Here is a 20408-nt window from a genome sequence, read left to right as displayed (position 1 = left end):
GGCTGGTACCTAAGACCCATTTCTGGAAGCAACATTGAAAAGATTCTTGGAGTCAGGGTGATATTTGGCATGAAGAGTGAGAGTGCACGTTTTTCTGTGGCAGGGCCACCACATACATCTTTGCTGCTTCAATTTACACATACCCATATGTCATATTATGGCTCTTGGAGCAGGGAAGGACCAGAAGCCTGGTGCATACAGAAGCCAGTCCCCACCTTGCAGAGTTAACATTTACAAATATGGAGTGGTATGCTGCTCTGTTTAGCTCCCCTTAGACAAGAGCATAAACTTCCTTGTGCTTTGGGAAGAAATGACAGTTTGGACAGTGTTTAGAATGTGTTGCTTCATATATGAGCTAGAATTTGGGTTGAAGTGCAGTTTTTTTTAAATAGGAGGGTATGCTGGGGTTTTTTTTTAAATAGGAGGGTATGCTATGAAAATTTTACAGAACATCCTAGGCCTGAATGTAAATATTTAATGTAGATGCCATGAGGAATTTTGAGTGACATGTAAACAGCCATTATGGCAACATGTGAAATAGCATAATGTGATACCTGGATTGTAAGAAGAAAACTTGTTTCTGTTTCTTTATTAAGTGTTTGAGAATTTGGGGTCAGTTCTGTCATAGATTACCATTACAGCTGTTTCAGGAGAGAAACTGCTACCTGTTCCATAACTTCAGTGATGTATGTCAAAAAGCAAAAGTACAAACGACAATGTTAGCAGCTCTACAGGAATTTCTAGGCAGCTCAGTTACATGATTTTTTAAACAGACTCCTTGGTAGCATTCAAAAAAAAATAGACAAGGGCATTGAATTTCCTTTTAAAGTTGTTGAAAGGACCTCTCAGTCCATTTTGTATTATCCTTTTTTTTTTTTTTTTTTGGTGTTTCTGTTGGGGGAATAAAAGGGAAGAGATAGCAGTGCCCAAAAAATGGGGAGGGGCAGATTATGTGATAAATTACAGCAGGGTGCTGCTAGGGTAGAATATCCCATCATCATTTGTGTTATTTTAGCCTCAGCATACTGCCAGCTTACTCAACAATAAATAGACTGCCTTGCCAGGCAAGTTGTCATTGTTTCTGGCTTTGTTTGTTTGTCTTTACTGGAAACCCACACAAATGAGCAAATAATTTACACATGTAAACCAAAACTTTTCAGATTTCTGGCAAAAATTAAAAAACAAAATAAAAATCCCAAGAACAGCTCCAGGATCTTCCTGGTAAAATATGTGTTCAGTGGACAGTTTTCTCTCAGAGGAAGAAAGGCAGAAAGCCTTTGAGGACCCCACTGGGAAACAGAAGCTGCCTTTGTTAGCAGAAATACAACTTGGTCATAAGGGGGACAGTAAGAAACTTTTATCCACTTCTTAGGAGCTTAAAACAGGGCACATTTGATTGTAAAGCAGAAGAGATTTTTCCAAAATGAGTGATTGCTCTTGCCTTATAGTGCAGCCCTGGCTTTCTCAGGCGCTCGTTTCTCCTGTCTGCTTTGAGTTGGAGTTTTCTTTAGGAAGAAAAAGTGGGTTTACACTGTAAAATTTGTGAATTGGATCTCACTACTAGAAAAAATATGTTCATAAAGATTTTCTTAGTTTTTCAATGCCTGCAATTTCAGTATAACACAGCAAAACTGAGCCTGTACTGTTAGTGCTGAACCTGTCAAGGCACAGCTGCTCCTGGGGCACATTGAAGAGCTTCACCCCGCTGTCCCCTGGTGCTGCCTGTGTTGCTTTCCTGCTCCCCCTCTGTCAGGACTCTCATTATCTGATTTACCTGAAGTATGTAATTTCTTTTTATTCCCAGGTAACCACTGCATCTGGAATTTCCCACTGTCAGGAGTGCCCTTTGCTGATTAAAATGTAAAGGGCTGAGCAATTCCTCAAATCCACAGAAATGTTAATCTTAGGGGAAAGTTCCTTTTGTGAGGAACTCAGCCAGGATGTTTGCTGTCATCAGAGCACTACAGAGAATCCAGGACCTCCTGGCACCAGTTCACAAGCAGCAGGGACTGGGGGCTGTCCAGGGGCTCTTCAGGAGGGTCTGTAAAGACTTGGGCTGAATCTGTGAGTGAGCAAGGAGTGGGTGCTGTGATGCCTTGATGAGAGATCACATCCCAGAGGCACAGGTATGTGGGGGGGAAAGTGTGGGATAGTCACTGCTGTGGGTTGGTGGTAGCTGTGGAATGCTGCTGGGGCTGGAGCACATGGCAATTCCAATCAGTGTCTTAACCAGTGAAAGGAATATCAGATCTCCTCCTTCGATTTAATCTGAAAGCAGTTTACTGTGAACAACCCCCAAACTTCCATCCTAAGAAACGACATATGGTCAATCAGGATAACAGGGAAATTTGCTTAAAAAAAGTTAGTCCTGATGAAGCTGAAAAGCTGGAGTAGATGCACCTGTCACTTGTTGTGGCTGCAAGTGGATGCACAGACAGCAACTGGGGCTCAGCTTACCGGCTGATGATCTTGGGTGTGTGTCCGAGCCCTATAATAAGCAGAGCAGAGAGCTGAGATATGTTGAACCTGGTAACAAGGTCAATGAGTTGAAGTTTAAAGCCAGGGAGATAGACTTGAGGATGCTCTGCAGTCCTGGTTCTCTAATTGCTCAATGAAGAATTATTAGAATATTTCATCATCTTGTTTTTACCGGTGACTTTTAGGAAGGATGATGTATATCTTAATTTTATTCTGGAGTTTATTCTGGACCTAGGGGTACATACCTGTATCTGGGATGCCTGTCTAAGTGCTGTGCTTCACATGTAGCCTGACTGAGCAACCAATCTCAGAAAATGAGCAATCTGAGCATAAATGCAATCCCTTTAAAACCTTTATCTAAGTAAGACTGCTGTGGCCTTAAAATACACATATATTTGCACAGCTTGATTCTCAATTCAGAGCAAGCTTTCCAAACCATGGGTTATTCTCAAAACTATTTACCCATCTTTTTTCGGTTTGCTGGTAGCTTTTAAACAACAGAACAGAAAATATTGCCACTGGATGTAGTGGAAGCACACTTCCCTGCCATTTCAGGGCACTTGCTCATACAGACAGAGTAGTTTCTGGAAGAACCTATTCAGTTGAATATCCTGTCTGATTCCTGAAGCCTCATCTGCACTCCTGTTGACCCTCAGGGCTTGAAGCTGGTTTCAGTGAACCTTATTTATGTTTATGTGGGTGTCCTCTGTGTTAGTTTTGGGTGGCCTTGTGCTTTGTTGTGATGAAACATGTTGCCCAAAATAGCAGGGCTTACCAGGCAAAAGGGACTTGTGTAGATCAGTTGTCCATCTTCATTATTGTTTACTACTTCAGCTGGGTCAACTGCAAGCTTTACTAGCAGTGACTTTGTGTTTTCTTTTAAACTGTTGACTAAACTCCAATAACAAAGGGTGAAGGGTGCTTACAAGGGTATGTCCCCTGACAGCTGTTACTCCCCTGTTGAATAATGATTTCCAATTTGATGTCACCTTCTCAGACCCAACAACTAGCCAGCTTTTAAAGCAGTCATTTTTACTGCAGTAGCAAACTGCTCAGTTAAGAAATTTATATTAAATAGCCCTTTTAAAATAAAATAATTATTAACCTTAATCAGAGTCCCTTTTCTGTATAGTCACTCCAGTCTCATCGTTAACTAATAGAGTAGCACTGTATAAATGTGCATTGTGTTGAGGTCTTTTAAATTTTTCCCCACAATACTGGTGACCTGGTTTGAGTTTAGGGAAAAAACTAATCAGTCTAAGCCTTCCCATTTTATGGAAATTTTACATTATTTTTGGACTCTCTAAGCATTTGCTATCTACCTGCCACTTCACATGACTTTCTGCACGTAACATTAAGAGTTTAGTATCTCTGTTCAGGGATTGTGTGACAGGCAACTGAGTCACCCCTGATTTTTTTTAATATGAGGAGGTTTCTAAAGGCTTTTTTTCCCTTTTGTTTCCACAGGTGGTCCTTACACTTGTTTGAGGTGGAAATATGCAATTCAGTGGTGAGCACAGTTAAAATTTCTCACTTGGTGCCAGTACAGTGTTCCACAAGTGCCAGTTTGGCCTATTTGTTTTGAGAACTGTTTCTGGGTGGAGAAGTATATTGTTAATGAAACTACTGTTATAATGAGGAAGGGTCTGTTAAGTTTTCCAGAAATATTGATTCTTTCACTGTTGGAAAAAATACAGGTGTGAACACAGAACAAGGTGTCTGGTTTCTTATTTACAAATCTTCTGTTGTATTGTCAGAGATATAAAATGGGAAAGAGGCAGAGACAACAGGTATCATTATGCAGGAAAGTGGGAGCAGGGAGACACTGCCTCTTCCTTTCTTGTTCACACCAGTATGAAAGCAACAAGTGCTTGATGCACTCTTTTCACAAGTAATATTTTCCCTGAAAGAAACAACTTACAATTCTAACATTTGACACCCCGAATACAGTTCTGATGTTTCTAAATCTATTTTTTAGAATACAGTCAGATAACTTTAACAATAAAGTGTAATGAAGTTAAAAATCCAAGCTAAATGGATTTTGAAAACCTCAAAACCTAAAAGCTTAAAAAAAAAAGGCACTTCATCTGTTCTGTTATAAACCCTACAGCAAAGTAAGTGGCTGGTAAGTGTATTTAAATATATTAAAAGTTATCTGTCACTCTGATAAAATGAACAATGTACAATAATGTGCAGTGCTTTGTTATGAGCAGGAAGCAGAAGCACCAGGCAGTACAATTGTTAGTGTATTGTAGTTTTACTTCTATGAAATTATGGAATTAAAAATGAAGTTACAAATGAACTGAATTTAGCCATAGTTGATAAATGGGGCTCTTGGGCCTTGTTTTGCAAGGTTTATGCATGCAGGAGACCTCTAGACAAAAAAGTAACCTTCAGTTAGTTAAACCTTTTGGTTTTTAGCTATAAAGGTCTGTACAGTAATTTAAGCCAAGCTCATAATGTGATGGGGTTCTTTAGGGATCTCTGTAGATCCGTTAAATAGCTCAGAGACTTCAGGCTGGTAAACGCTGCTCTTGCTAAATCTAAAGAGGTGACTGATAAAGTGACAAACTCACATCCCTTTGTTTTGTGTGGGGGTTTTGTAGGGTTTCTTTAACTCAGGTTTGCAAGAGGACATCCACATTTATTCCCATCTTAACACTTTCCTCCCCATCCCTAAGCTGTGCCATCACAAAATTACAGTGAGGGCTGGATAAATACCAAGTCTTAAGAAAAAAAGTGACCTCTTTCTCCTTTGAATGGACTTCAAATAGATATTATAAAATCATCCAAAAATTCAGATGTGAATTCTCTGTTCTCTGGCCATGTAGCCATCTCTTAAAAAATACAGTCAGTGGCACAAGCCTTTTTGTGGACTCATATGAATCCAGTCTTTTCCTGCCATCCCTAAACCTGCCACTATTTAAAACTGTATTTCTAGTTTTAAATGTCTATGGTTTGTCAACTCTACCTGCAAACAGTGAGTTTTCAGCTTTAAATCAACACCTCTGGAAACAAAGATAGGGCCTCTTATCAGCCTGCAGATCCCATTTTGTACAAGGAATCAAGGCCTTTCCTGGAGTAATTGTATTTAAGATGTTTTGACCTGCATCATGGTTTGGAAGCTACGTAATGACACCAACTTCTGGACTGTCTGCTTAAAATAACGAGGGAATCTGAAGCTAAAAGGCAAAACACCCTCTCAAAACCATAATAAAGCTTGACCAGTTGTTTTACTGGTTGATAAATGTAGGCTTCTTGAAGGTTTATAACAGTTTATTTTGCATTAAATCTGTCTATACAGCAGATATCTTTCTATTACATGGTTAACATGCAACTCCTGTTCCAACTCCAGAATAACAATGCTGTCTTCAGCAAGAAAGCACAAGTCTTCACAGCGGGTTGGTGACACATGGATATTGGAGACCAGGACAAGCTTCAGACAGACAGCTGGGAAAATCAAAGGTCAGAAAGTATTTAGTTTTCCTGGTCCATATGTCAGGGTAACAAAACAAGGGAAGCTGCAATTGCTTCTCAGGCTTTGTGGCCATATATGCGGAAAACTGAAAGACCTTTGTGTTCTTCATTTTCTCTTTTTTTCATATGTATGTAAAGAGAAAGTATATAAAGAGAAAGTAGTTGTCAGTAAACAGAAAGAGATGAGCAGACAGTTATCAGATCTCCTGAAAGGGGATTTGAGCCACTTGCAGATTTTACTGAGTAATGGTAGCATAGTTTAGGAATTCCTTGAGAGGTTTCCAAAACCATATGACTGGTAACCACTGCAGTAGTGGATCAAGGGTTGGACTTGATGGTCTCAGAGGTCCCTTCCAACCCGGCTGATTCTATGATTCTATGAAATGTTCTTGCTTAGAACTCCTGTCTGGGCTTTGCATCCACATATATTCATTGGAAATACCGGGTTCTGCTCTAAGCTGACGGCATTTTTGGCAGGACAGGGCTCAAGTTTAAGGAATAAATCTTAAGCATGAAATACTACTGAGATAACAGTGTCACTGAGTGGAGTTGGAGTGGGATGAATTACCTGTCTGTATGTATTCTGTATACAGGTTCCATGATGGCAGTGTGCATTTTACCCTTACAAAGGGCCTCTTTAGTGCTGGTATACCAAATTCCAGTCTCTTTTCATTAGCATGCCTGCAGTTGAACATGAGGCTGCTGCATGATGTGGTTCAAGCTATTTGCATCTGTGCCTCCTGGAGGTGGCTTTCCGTCCAGCTGATTCCAGTTGCCATCCTGTCTATACTGAATTTCTCCAACAGATAAGCTACTTTCCTTCAGAATCAGTCAGCATAAAAGCCTCAATTTAAAACCTTCAGACAGGGCAAATTCACCAGGAGTGTGAGATCTAAGCCCTCCTAGCTCCTCTGAATGTATGGGAATGCAACGAGGAGCCTTGCCCCAGAACATGTCAGATGCTAAAGCTCAAGTGTTGTGACTTTAGCTACTATAAATAGAGAGAGTATAAATACAGATGGTACGAGTATTGCAAAATACAGTTTTCTATGTTTTACCTTAAAGTCTCTGTGTCCCCTTCTTCAGGGAGTTTGTGTAGGATTTACACAGTAAGACTAGTGAGACCATGCAAATGTCTGTTAATTAACTGGGTTAAACAATGATGGTTCTAAGCTATCTCCCAAATGCTTTTCCTGAGAGGAAGCTTTGAATAATTAAGTATCTTTGGCTTCAAGGTAAGCACACAATATTTCCTGTCACCAAATTCTTCCCAAGTAGCAGGATAATGATATTGGGAATTGGGTAGTTCAGCACACTCTTTTCTCCCTCTGGTCTTAAGGGAACACTCCTAGAGGCATCCACTGTTGCAGAGATGGCTTTCATATCTGTCTGTAAAACTAATATTTCTAAATGGGTTATTGGAAAATATAACAGAAATCAAAGAAGAAAAGAGCAAATGTGTTCAAAAAGTCTTTGCAGAAGGGGAGATAGAATGTTACTGCCTGAGTAGATGGGAGTGCTGCCATTATCACAAAGACCATCATTAGAAAAGTTGAACAGTGGTATAAGATAGTAGTTTGTGACCAAATATGAGATACAGGATGCTAAGCCATATAAAGCAAAAGTACTTTTTAACTTTAAAATCCACTGGTCCAATTGCAAAGGTTCTGGCTTTGCTTACCAACTCAAAACTAAAGCAGGACTTCGATCATGGTTTGCTCATGTAAAAGCTCATGGGACATTCTTGCAGAGTGGAGATGGTACCATCTAGTTATTGGTTTGCTTGTTCAACTCTGTCTCCAGTTAGTCCTCCCATTACACTGTACATGTGAAATCACACTTCTTTACTCTGCTTCAGCTTGGAGGCTGTTGTCTCCTCCTTCCCACAACGTGAGGAGTATTTATATAAAGGTTCAGTTCTCTTCATAGTCTGTTTGACAAATACAGTTTGTCTTGTACATGCTGGTGTGGGAGGGCTGGAGAACCTGTTTGACCATTTATATATTGACGGAGCGCTTGTGCCGTTTGGAGCCAGAGAGCAGGCTGGTCTTGTTGAAAAGAAAAGCCTGCTCAAATTCCCCAAAGCCTTGCCTAATGTACTGGTGTATCATCTTTCTAGTGGTTGCCTTTTTCTGGCAGCAATCCAAAGTCAGCAGCTGAAGAAGGGATGAGATAATGACCTCTGAAATATTGATCTGGTATGCTGGCGGCGCAGCAGATTTCCCAATAGTGAGCTCGGGTGTGCAGCACTTAAGAGTCTGTTGTTCATTTTGTATGGACAGCCAGTGCATAGCCTGGGTCTGGATTGTCCTTTTTTTGGGGTGTACTGCCACATACTTGTTGATGTGTCAGAACTAAAATGGTGTGCTGATTGACTTTTTTACAGTGAATTAGGGAACGTGTGGCAAGGAGAGGAATGATGCCATTGCCTTTCAGTAGGGTGGCTATGCATTGTCTGCTCCATTTCCATTCCCCTTTCCTTCTTGCCCTCTTGCCCTGGCTCTATGCTTCCTGGCTTATTTTCAAATCCTACCCAACTTTGATCTCTCCATGAACACTGTAGCTACATTTCATTTTTTCTTTCCCACTGCCCCCCTGTGCAGAGAGATAATTGAATTGTCAACACTTCTTTGAGACTGAGAAAGTAATGCATCTCTACTGAGTGCTTCAGTAGCATCAAAAGTCTTTAACTACAGTATAGCTTATGGCCTGGAGAATAGAATTTCTGTGATGATAAGGTTAAGGGAGACTAAATAGAGAATTAAAATGTCTGTATTATCTGCTACTGAACAGTCGAAGGCAACATGTGAAGTGCTACAATAGACAGTTCTTGTGATAAGAATATCCACTGCCTAATCTTGGGCTGAGCTCTTGTCACTGATACAGCAGTGGAACTGCTCTATGCTTGCACTTTTAGTATGGTCCTAAGACCATGTACTAGGTGTTTCCAGTAGAAAAAGTGGCACATTTCTCATACCAAAATTGCAATCAAAGGACAGGTAAATGAAAGGTAAAAAGCAAGAGCTGCCATCTGAAATACATATCTTATGGTGGTGCTAAGAGAATGATGGGGTAGGTGCACACTGTCACAAAGAGAACAGCATTTCTGGCCTGGACTTGTGGCTGCTGGTAGAAAGCAGCAGATGGATGTGAGAAGTAACTAAAACCTTCAGTTTCTTAAAAACAGGGGGGAAAGTAGAAAAAAAGAGTTTGTTGGAGGTCTTTGTACTTTCCTCAGTTTAGTCCAAAGTATGTTTGTGTAATTTGAAACTTTGGCTTGTGACCTGCCTTTCAGATTAAGCAACATTTGGGGAGGGACATAAGGGGTGTGAGCGTTTTTTGGGGTGGTGGGAGTGGGGGAGATGACCGACTTCTTAATTACTGACATACAGGCTACAAATCCATCCTACTAGCAGGCAAAGGAGCCACTCAGCTGCTAGTGTAGCTACTTTGTCAAATCCACTCATTCCTACCTTCATATCCTGTATCAATTACTCTGTCCTGTGTGACTCCCCTGTCTCATTTTCACTCCATTGGTCATCTGCCCAAATTCTCCTGAAGCAGGGGGCACGGGGAGCAGGCAGAGAGGGAAAGGCAGGAGGGTTCTCGTTACAAATCTGGATTTGAGACAACACATTTAATCCTTAAAGCAAACCTACTCCAGTGACAGTTGAAATGTTCGGCCTCCTCAGTCCATTCCCCGAAATGGTATTGTTTATGGCAATCCCTTAACATTATGTCATGAGCTTGCAAATACACAGGCATGGCATATGATCACCCACCCACAAGGAACAGCAAAGGCAGCAAGAAGGAGCAAATGCCGTCTTGCAGGTTTCTGTTTCAGCGAGGGCTGGAGCTATCACTGGCAATGATGTCAAGGTTATCCTGAAATGTGTGCCCAGTGATGTATTTCTTGCTACTTGCCTCACTGCTGAGGCAGCAGTTCAGTCAACACCAGCAGGATCACGAAGAGGTAACTGGAAGCTTTGCCTCACTCCCAGTGGAGAAAGCAGTGGCACTGTGTTTATTGTGAGAGTTCCTGTGTGTACAATGCTCAGCACAACGGGGCCAGGTCTCAGATTACAGGGTAGGGGGGCTTTGGGGACTGCACTAGCACAAATGGGACAGATTGTTCAAAGAAACCAAATAACGTGAGCATCTGGTAAATGCAACTTCTAGATAATATGCATTAAACAGTTATTGTGTTATGCACAAGGAAAGTGCCCAATGCCTAATGATCTTCAAAGGAAAGCACAGAATTCCAAATCATTGGAGAAGTATGAATCAAAGAGTAGTCTGAATTCAGCTGCGAGCTCAATACGGGGACTGAGTTCCAGCTCTGATTGCTTGCAGTCATCTTCAGCTGGACTGTTCAATTAAATAAAAATACTGTTTATTAGACTAAAGAAAATGGTCCTCTGTGAGAGCTGGTAGCTGTACTTACCAGGATTTCACCTGGCGAATTCCCTTAGCATCCCTCATGCTTAGAGCGTGATGTTTTGAAACAACCTTTTAAAACTGAGGGCGATCTCAGGCCAGCCCATCTTGGTGTTCAGAAAGGAAAGCTCTGCCAAACCGGGCGAATGTTTTGTGAGCACCAACACGTAGGTTCGTGTAGAGGCCTTCCCGTGTCGCCTGGCTGCTGTCCTGGACAGCTCCTGTTTTGTGATTCATCAGGGAATTTGGGTGTTCATCAGCCCCACCTCTCCCTGGTGGCTCAAGCAAAGCTTGAAGGAAAGGAGCAACGATGGCTCAGAGGGTGGATGTACACCAAGGATATCCAAGCCAGCCAAGGGAGGTCCGTGGTCTACTTCTCCTCCCAGAAGAGGAAACAAGGTTTCTGGGCTTGTGCTGGAGGCCCTAATGTTGGGGGAGATGGTGACTTGAGACTCTTGAAAGATGTTTCCAAAATCTCCAGGGAATTAAGAGACAAAAGCATTCCCTCTGTGGGCTTTGCCACTTGCCTGATAACAACAATGAGCAGGTTTTTTAACTTGTGCTTTTAATCAAACAATTAAAGCCCTTAATCATCGGTCTCCATTTTTTTTCCAGAATATATCCAGAATTTACCTAATTTTAGTTTTGTCAAGCTTTAAAATGGTCATAGTTAAATTGATGCAAACCATCACATAAAACTCTTCCTTCTTTTTCAGTGGATTAATCTGAAATGTCTTTCCCTGAAGATAATTATAAAATATATACGAATAAGTGTCTCTATAGCAAAGATCACTCTAACATCCCTTCACTCCTTTCTTGTGTAGGCAACCCTGGAACCCCTTTTTCAATTTGTGCATGTTTCATAAAATTGACATAGAGACTTGTATTTGTGAGCTCCTTTCAGCTCTTAAATAAAATACTGTGTAAGGCTGTGTATCAGAATTCCAGTGTGGGGCCAACCAGAGTAAAAATTAAGTATCTTACAAGTGGAGCATAAGACTTGGCCTGGAACTGAAGGCAGAATGAATCTCTCTCAAGGCAGGCTAAAATCGTATCCCCATCTCCTCGTTTGGATTTTACTATCACTACTCACTTGTATGTCTTAATTTGAAAATATCAGCACTTTCAAATTCATGTTAAATATGCTGCCAGGGGAATATTACAGTGCTGGAAGAAGAACTTTTTTGGCATGAAAAATGGATAGCAGTAGTCAGAACATTGAGGAAATGCTGTTTTACTCTGACAGTAACTGTGGAAGTTGAGCCAGATTTCTGGATCTCATGTCAATAGTCCAACTGTTACCTTTGTACAGTCATGTCTGAGCAAGTCTGACACAGAGGTGCTGAGCTCTGTTTAATGGTCCTGGACTTAATATTCTGAAGAATTAGACCTCCTATCCTTACAGTCTCCAATTCAGGCACACTGGCAGAGTTGGCTTGTTCTTTTGCTGGCTTTAGTAAGAGCAAGTTGTCAACATGTTCAAAAGCTGGACCAAGAGGATTTCTGTTCCACCTGCCCTTTCCTTTCTGTGTATTCCCAAGAGGAATGTCTGCCTGAGAACTGAAAAAACTGCTACCCTGATGTGTGAGATATGTGTTTGCTTGGTTTCATCTGTCCTGTCCTCAGTGCAAGTGCTGGGCTTAACTCAGGCTGTCTTTCCCAGTCAGGCAGTCTGGGAAAGGCTGGCACTTGTGTCTGAGGGCAGGGGGAGAAAAGAAAGGGTGTTATTTTTGCAGAGCTGTAAATCCAGCACCTTTTGCCAGTGCTGCATTCTTTTTTTATTACTTATTTCTAAGAAGCTATTGCTGCAACAGCACTAGCTGCAAACAAAATCTCATTTACTCAAAGTTCATGACAGGACAGGCCGTGCATTTTGCACATTTGTGGGACACTTGTAAAGGAAATACAGAGCACGCTTTCCAAAAGCTTCAGCTTGAAATGCAACAGCTTCCATGCTGCCTGGAGCTTCAATGTCAAAGAGATTTCTATTTTTAGAGAGAGATTCTACTCAAAGAGCTATATAAGGCTGTGCTGGGGAGACCATTACTTTTTTGCAATAGGTGAGAATATTTGTTACTCAGTGAGGAAGAAAAATTCTGTATAGAAGTGGAAAACACAAAGATACTGGGACTTGGATGTCTTTTGTGGGTGAGAGGGAACTGGGATAAAAACTGACGACCCAGTATTTGGCTTTCAATGTTCTAATTTCTCTTAACTTCTTGAAACAAGTGCTTTAGCCATTAAAAATGTCAGAGAAGGCTCTTGATCACGAGTGATGATGCAAGAGAGAGGAGAGAGTTCCAAGCACAGTTTGGTGCCAAAAGACAACTTGCTATGCTAAACATGTGACAACACCAGGAAAACCCAACAAATAACCATCATGTCCTTCATGGGGAAACTAGGGAAAACTTGATGTTACAGATTCAACCTTTACAGCTACAGTTTTATTAGTTAACCTGAGTACAAAGTGCACCTAAACTGAATGGGTGCTGCAGCAAAGCCATCAGAGACAGTAGTCAGGTGGGCTAAGAATAGTAGTCACAGTTTACAGCAGAAAAATGGAATGGTATCTGAAGTGCTGGCTTTGCTGGGAAGCCTTCTAAAGCCTATTTTTTCCTCACATAGAACCATCCAGCAAACACATAACTCCATTGCCCTTAATCTCTGGGTTTTATTTATAGGTAGGAAAAATGTCTGAACAGAATTGTTTAAACCTGTGTTCTCAATTAACTTACTCATGTCATTTCTCCTGCAGTTTTAAGAGGAACTGTTTGGCTCTCAGTGGATAATATATCTATGAAGCATGGGAGACTTTCTGGACTCGTTGAACTTTCAGAGGCAGCCCAGGTAACACTGGTTTTAGCAGCTGTTGCCAATGTTGGCACAGCAGTTGGGGCCAATATGATTTTGCTTAAGTAAGGGCTAGATGAGGTAACAGAGCTAAATTAAGGACGCTGGGTCCACTTCTGCTGTAGTCTGACACAGCTCCTGCAATTAATTCTGAATTGGAGACAGGACTGATGTTTGTCCTCATCAGGGCCAACTGATGCTGGTCTTAACTTGCCTTGGGTTCTAGTTCTGCTTTTATATTGTCCAGCTAGCTGTCACATAACCTGTTTGGCTTCAGGTGAGTAAAACTGGGAACAGCTACGCTGTCTGAACAAGGGGTGAAAAAACATAGCAACTGGAAGCGATCACTTCATGCCAGTAACATAAGGAAAGAGCAGTCTTGTGTCGTGCAGAAGGTAAGACAAGGCACACTAGCTGGTGGCAAAGCAGAAGCATAGGCAGCAGTGGCTGAACAGCTTGAGGTAGGGAGATTCCTTCATCCACCCAGTGCACTGAGCCAGGAACAGCAGGAAGAATAACATTCTCTACTTTGACATTTGTTATTCAGAAGAAATAAAATTATTGACACTGAGACGTGCCTTTAGAATGCTTTGGAATACACTGGCATACTGATGCTGGCTTCTTATTAACACTATGAGAAGCCGTTCAAGTATGCCGGGGGAAGTACCACTCCGGACAGACTGCTGTGCACACGGGTACTTTTCGCAGAGTTATCGGTGAAATCGGCGTTACGTACTAAGTGTATTTTGAATACAGGGCAGGGAGGAAGCAGCTGGCTGGCGGTGCTGGCACTGGGGGCATTCGCTGTGCCGAGGTTCAGGGAATTATCTGAGGGATGGGGGGGCGCGGCCGTGTCCGCTTCCCGCGCCTCTGCGCAGCTCCGCGCTGCCCCCTGGCGGCCGGCTCTGAGGGCGGACCGGCGACCGCATCAGTGCGGGAATCACCGTGAGGGATTATTCATTGTAAATTTAGGGAACGTGGCCATAAATCTGCAATATGGTTCTGCTAAGGGCCTTTCGCTACTGTGATATTCACTCCTGGAGCGGCTCCACACGGACCAGCCCCTCACCCGTCGCAGGAGTCGAAACTGTCCTGTCCCCCTCCCCTCTGAGGGGCCTCCGCACCTCCCGTGGTCTCACGGAGGAAGCCCCCGAGGAGTGTCCCCGTGGTCTCACGGAGGAAGCCCCGGAGGAGTGTCCCCGTGGCAGTCCCCTCTTCCTTCCCAGATGTTCCCAGTGTGCCGCTGTGCCCTGCCGCGAAGGCGCGGTCCTCACTCGATCCCCCTCACAGCTGTCCCCGGGCAGGAATCCCGGGCTGCCTCTCCACAGTTCCTGGACAGTTTCCTTCTGGGATTAAACAAATCCCCACACTGTTTCCCGAACAAGCAACTGGTTGAGGGTTTAGTACTTAATTCTGGCTTTTGCTGGCTGCACGTTCAGATGGCAATGAACCTTTTCCTTCTCATTTTTGTTGATACACCCAGCAATTTTAGGATATTGAGAAGGCTTCTTAAAATGTGCGTACACCTGGTCAGTCAGTTGTCTTAATGTATTCTCAGTTATCTTCCTCGGTGTGATTTCCACTGAAAGTCTCATGCTCTACTTGTGAGGTACTGTTCTGCACTTGAATTTGTTCTCATGTTGTTACCTGTTGTCCAGAGGGGCATTAGAACTGCTAACTGCTAAATAAATAAAAGTTTCTATGTGATCGACACTAACTGTTTAATAATGACGTAAATCTGTTACATAGTGTTTCCATCTGTAAAATGTAAATACGAATACGTTATTATACAAATGCCTGGTCCAAGGCAATAATAAAGGACTGTAAGCTCCAAAGTTAACTTTTGGACCTGAGAAAGGGAAGCCTTAACTGAGGTGAAAGCACTTTTTTGTTTGTTTACATCAAGGTATAAAATCCTGCATCACTTGAGCTTCTCCTGCTACACTGGCTGGGTATGTTGAAGAAAAAAGTTGAAAGAGCTGAAGACCAAGGAGGCACAACATCAGACCTGAAATTTTAGTCCTCATCGATCGAACATATGAAATGGTTAGTACAAGGATATTTGATCATTTGAAGTGGCTTATATTCCTATTTCATTTGCAATCTCCTATTTTATAGTAACTTCAAAATTTTGATGAATGCCATTAGAAACTGACCCTGTAAACCTTTTTTTAGCTTTATGCCAATATCTGTCTCTCATGCCCCTCTAGATAAGCAGGCTTCTGTTTTCTGTGCACAGTAGTTTCCAGTCATGTCAGACAATAACATATTCTACATATTAAACAGTCCTCAAATAATATAGTGAGACCAAGCTCTTCTTTAAGAAAAAAAGCAGCATCTTCTTATTAAAATGCTGCTGCAGGAGACAAATAGGATTAAGCAACACCATTGTGCTGTAAACAGACACCAGCAGTCTGTAAGTTGTCACTGTACAATCATTTCCTCAGGCCTCCTCTGACTAGCTGAAGGTTCACTCAGCAGCACAAAATGCACAATCTTACAAAAACCAGCTGTATTATGTGTATGTGATTGTGCAAGCCTGAATTTAGTTAAGGATAAAGATTTCTTTGAAAAGCCACTAATTTCCAAAATATTTGTAAACATCTTACTAATCCCGGAGTCCTTCCCTGTGGCTGTTTTAGAAACATATTTGCCATAATACTTGTTCTGAGTGCCCAAGCAAGAAGTAAAGAACTGGGTAAAAGAAATGAGATTGAGGGAAAATGCTAAGTAATTATTTTTCTGTTAAGTAATTCCAAGTAATTAAGTAATTCTAAGTAATACGTGGTTGTATGTGATCATACATGTTTGTCATTAAAACTAGATGTGTGAACAACATATATAAAGAACACTGGGTAAATGTGGGATTTTCTTTTGTCTTCTACCCTATTATTCTTGCTTTCCTGTGATATAGAAAAAATATGATAAAGATTTTATGGTATTATGGTAAATCATACATATGAAAATGTAGCTGCCACTATTAAAATTGTACTTTGACTAGTTTAACTGCTATCTCTAGCTTTATACAGTTGGTGATTGTTTTGAAGTATGGCAACCATTCTTTTCTTTTTAATGTGGGGGTCATGTTCCTTCAAAGAAAACTGTACATCAGAAATCTGTTTTTACAAGAAATGCACAAAAGCAGCCCTCAGTGTAGAGTACATGCTGAGGATTATCAATGGGCTGGTGTTAGCTGCCTCTCTTCCTCAGCAGTTTCTCTTGGCAAGTCACTGCAATCCCCAGAGCATCTGAAGCTGCAGTGTGACACTACTTGTGTGTTTTGAACAGAGTGAGAAGTGCTCAGCAAGCTGTTGAATTGGGATTTGCATATTTGCCATGTGGAATGGGCGTGATGATATTGTCACCAGCTGCTATCTGGAGATAAAAATATCCTTCCCATTTTCACCTTGTTACTCCCCCTGTTCCTGTTGTTGTGCTTCTCATGAGCTCAGTGACCTAAGTGCCATTGCATTGTGATACTATATCTTAAATACATGAATTATTTATATGCAAGTCACAGGGGTTTTTTTTCAGTACAGTCTATGCTGTGCTGAAAATCCCCCTGTACACTAAGCACAGTTGAAAAGCTGCTTGCACTTTTAAAATCTGGATTTATGTATCATGCTGATCACCACCAGGAAGCCCAAATATCTCTGTGAACAAGATAGATTATGGATTAAAAGTAGGGTGGTGGAATTCGATCTGTCTGTCTTGATAATTCCTGATTTTTTTACTCCTGTTGAGTAGGTGCACACACATGCTGTGCCCTTTGTACAAAGCAGTATAATGTAGTTTTACCTTAATGAGATAATAACAAAGACCTTCACTGTAATTCCATGTTATTTGAATGGAAAGCTTTACTACCAGTGCAAAGTTTAGTTCTCCGTGGCAGGTGAGACTGCTATTTTCTGATTACAGATTTTCCAAGTCAGGCTGTATTAGAGTTGGCTTGTTGGGAGAAGTTCAGCAGTTCCCAAATGGCTCTGTGCCCATCTCAAGCAGTAGAGGGCAGTGAATCCACTACTCAGAAAAATGAAAATGTCTGATCATAGAAAAATTATTATTCTCTTCCCTTACAGTGACTCAGAATGACTTTTCTGAGTCATTCCCTATCAGAACTGGCCACTGTAGGGGACACACAAAATAAAGTACAGGTCTTTATAGGTATCATGATGATTATTTTTATTTAATAGACCCAATACAGGCACAATTAGATAAACTGGGGTTATTTTGTACGCAACTGTTACTTGCAGACCAGAGCACTGTTTGCTGCCCTGCATATGTTGTGGTCTTGATATGTTGTAAAAGGGAGCAGAGAAACAAGGCCAAGCAAAAAAGAAAAGGACATAAGGCCAAAATTAAAACTCAGTGAAAGGAGTACTAGGGACACAAAAAAATACTCTTTGCAGCTACAGTTCTGTGTGGCTTTTTTTGTAGTTTTACATGTCAGAATATTTTTTGACAGACATGAAATATGAACACCAAGACCTGCCTAGTTAGGCTGAGGGTGTTAAAAAACCCACACCCAACCAAAGTCCAACCAACTAAAAAGCCAAGAAAGCTTGTGACTTTTCCTCAAAAGCTCCCCAAAGCTGCTGACTTTAAAACTCAGTTTTCCAAAGAGGAGTCATTTGATGTGAAACATTCAGGCAGCTTTATTAAAAGCCATAACTAAAATAATTTCTGATGGAGGTACAGCACATTCACAATGCACATGAAAAGTGTTGTGAATTCTTCAGTACCATTTTCACATTTCTTAATACATTTTTACAGACCCTTTAGGCTAACAGTGTGAATCAGAAGTTTCACCTACCTGAGATAGGGAGATAGGGATATTTTATCTTTTTTTGGGTTTTTTTTGGTCCTCACTAAGGCCATTCTGATAGAGCAATTCTTGTCGCTCTCTGTCTTCTCACACATTATTTGATGTGGGAACATAAGGATTTTCACCAAATCTCTCTAGGCAGGAAAATATCCCCACGAGGTTGAAAGTTGGCTGTTATCATTAATGACAGGTCTCTTGTGAGTTTCTGTATTTCCTTACACAAAACATACCACACTTTATTGCAAGAAGAGTCTATCTTTGATAGGAACACTATTAATGTTGTACTCAGAGACACCAGGGAAGGAATTTTCTTACAAGCCTTTGAAGGCATTTATCATTATTGTCTGACTTTGCAGGGTCAGATCCTTTAGAAAATGGTATTTTTTTTAAAAAAAGTCACATTCTACATCCCAGCAGTACTATAGCCTTATGTCATGGATCCCCTTCTATGACTTTTTTTCGTTAATCCTTCAGTGAAACAAGAGTATACACATAAAAGTACTAATGAGAGCCCACAGGCTGTGATTGTTGGCATTATAAAAGAGCCACATTCAGAATGATCTGGAAAACGCAAGACAAAAAGTGGAATTATATAATTTGTTAGAGTAATGCGAATTTCCACTTGGAAAATGGAATTTATAAAAACAAGAGGTGTCTTGCTGACACCGGTTCAGCTGCAAAGGATCTGGAGGGTGTTTAATGTGTTTCTAAACTAAATAAAGGAAGCCTGGGGCAGGAGGTAGGTGGTAGGGTCTTGTGTGTTTTGGGTTTTTTTTCCTTAAGGAAAGAGGGAAACGTGATCCTGGGCCATATTAATGGGACAGCTCAATCTGTAGGACCTGGGAGGTAATTATTCATTTTTACTTGGCGCCGTGAGTGCTCTGTCAAGCTCAGAAAGATGGGGGCAAATTGGAAAGGGCCCAAAGCAGATCAGTAAGTATGGTAAAGGAGTTAGAAAGCATGACCTATGAGGAAGCTGGGAAGGAATTTACTGTATTCAGTCTTTCTCTTTTGGAAAAAAAAGCCCACAAAAAAACAACTATAGACATGGGAAGGAGGACTTAACCTCTTCCCAGCAGGAAGCTGTTATAAAGAAGGCAGTAAAATTGTTTGTTCTTGTTCATAGGCTTCAGACAGCAAGAAATCAACTTGCAGCAAAGAAAATTTAAGCTTACATATTCAGTGGTTCTGAGGCTGAGGAAAGACTTTGATGAATTAGGGGGCCTGGAAGCCTCTTCACTGGAGTATTTTAGATGAGTTTAAGCAAATTTCTGTCAGGGATTGCCTAGGTTGATTTAATCCTCAGGGCTAGAAGTTGGTTTTCAGTGGTGCTTGAGTGAAGTTTTGCTCTGGCTACAAGTCCTAATTCATGAAGACTTAGGTTTAGACAAAGTCCAATTGCAAGAGGTCATCAGTGCAGTTGGTAGATATGGCTCAAATCAGTGGAGTAAGCAACTTTCAAGGCACAAGCAGCCCCACACATCCGTGGGCAGTGCTGGAAGCTATCTAAATGACCTTGTGGGAAAGGGGAAAAACCAGCCAGGAGCACAGTCTACAGGATCTAACTGAATCCGTGGTTGCCACAGTAAGTGAAAAGGCCCATACAAACATGTCCTAACTGTACACCAAACGCAGCTTTGTTTCATCTGATTTTTGAGAGAGTGACTGTAACGTGTCCTTAAAAACACAGGGCCACTTTGCCCCTGTGTCTGAAAAATAACAGCTTGACAGAAGATAAATGCATTTCTTTCTAGAGTAACTCAGCAGAGAACTGAGCCTGCATAAGGCCCAGACTGATTTTACACAAGAGGGCAGCAGCCACAGAGAGTGTATTGTATGATCTCTCCCATTCCTTTGGGGTCAGTGCAAGAAGCTGTAGTCTGTGCTAGACAGGATTCCTCAATCACCTTGAAAGGATTACTCCACTTGCATTAGAAAGCCTGATGGTGACTGTAACAAGGTCTGGTTATGGAAACTAAGACTCCTATAGCTCCCAGTGCCTTTATCATACCTTTCATCTGGACTCATCTGGCAAAATTGATTTCAGCTCACTTTTGCTGTTGGGAGTGTAATTACCTTCTGAGGTATGGCTAAGATGAGTTAAGTGTCTGAATGATTCAGTGAACAAGTGCTTCACTTCTTTCCTGCCCCAAGTTCATATCCAGTATAGAGGATCTGGAATGACTGATGTCAGCCTAAATCCCCTGCAGATACTTATTCACCTTGCATTTGGAGAATGCTTCATTATGAGTCATCTGTATGGAAGAGGCCCTGCCCACTGGAAGAGCAGATCAAGACTGAAATATTGAGGAGGAAACAGGCACACACACACACAAAAATA

The 20408-nt window shown here is 41.4% G+C and overlaps 1 protein-coding gene and 1 long non-coding RNA gene across 5 annotated transcripts in view; one reads left to right on the top strand and one right to left on the bottom strand.

Annotated features, from left to right (window-relative positions):
• Nucleotides 1-13239, top strand: part of LOC135412658 (uncharacterized) — a 50057-nt gene extending 36818 nt beyond the window's left edge. The window contains exons 7-11 of one of the 2 annotated variants that reach the window (XR_010429834.1): nt 1805-2126; nt 3946-3988; nt 4457-4603; nt 5834-5943; nt 13148-13239. This is a non-coding gene — a long non-coding RNA (uncharacterized LOC135412658). The remainder of the gene's footprint in view (nt 1-1804; nt 2127-3945; nt 3989-4456; nt 4604-5833; nt 5944-13147) is intronic. The other variant, XR_010429835.1, reaches the window with a different exon arrangement.
• The window catches only part of SYNPO2 (synaptopodin 2), a 76616-nt gene that overhangs the window by 27393 nt on the left and 28815 nt on the right, over nt 1-20408 (bottom strand). The gene's annotated exons all lie outside the window — the stretch shown is intronic.

Source organism: Pseudopipra pipra, chromosome 4 (assembly GCF_036250125.1).
Source record: "Pseudopipra pipra isolate bDixPip1 chromosome 4, bDixPip1.hap1, whole genome shotgun sequence".
Classification (NCBI taxonomy): Eukaryota; Metazoa; Chordata; class Aves; order Passeriformes; family Pipridae; genus Pseudopipra; species Pseudopipra pipra.
Note: the sequence above shows the minus strand (reverse complement) of the source record. Positions and strands in the feature narration are given on the sequence as shown.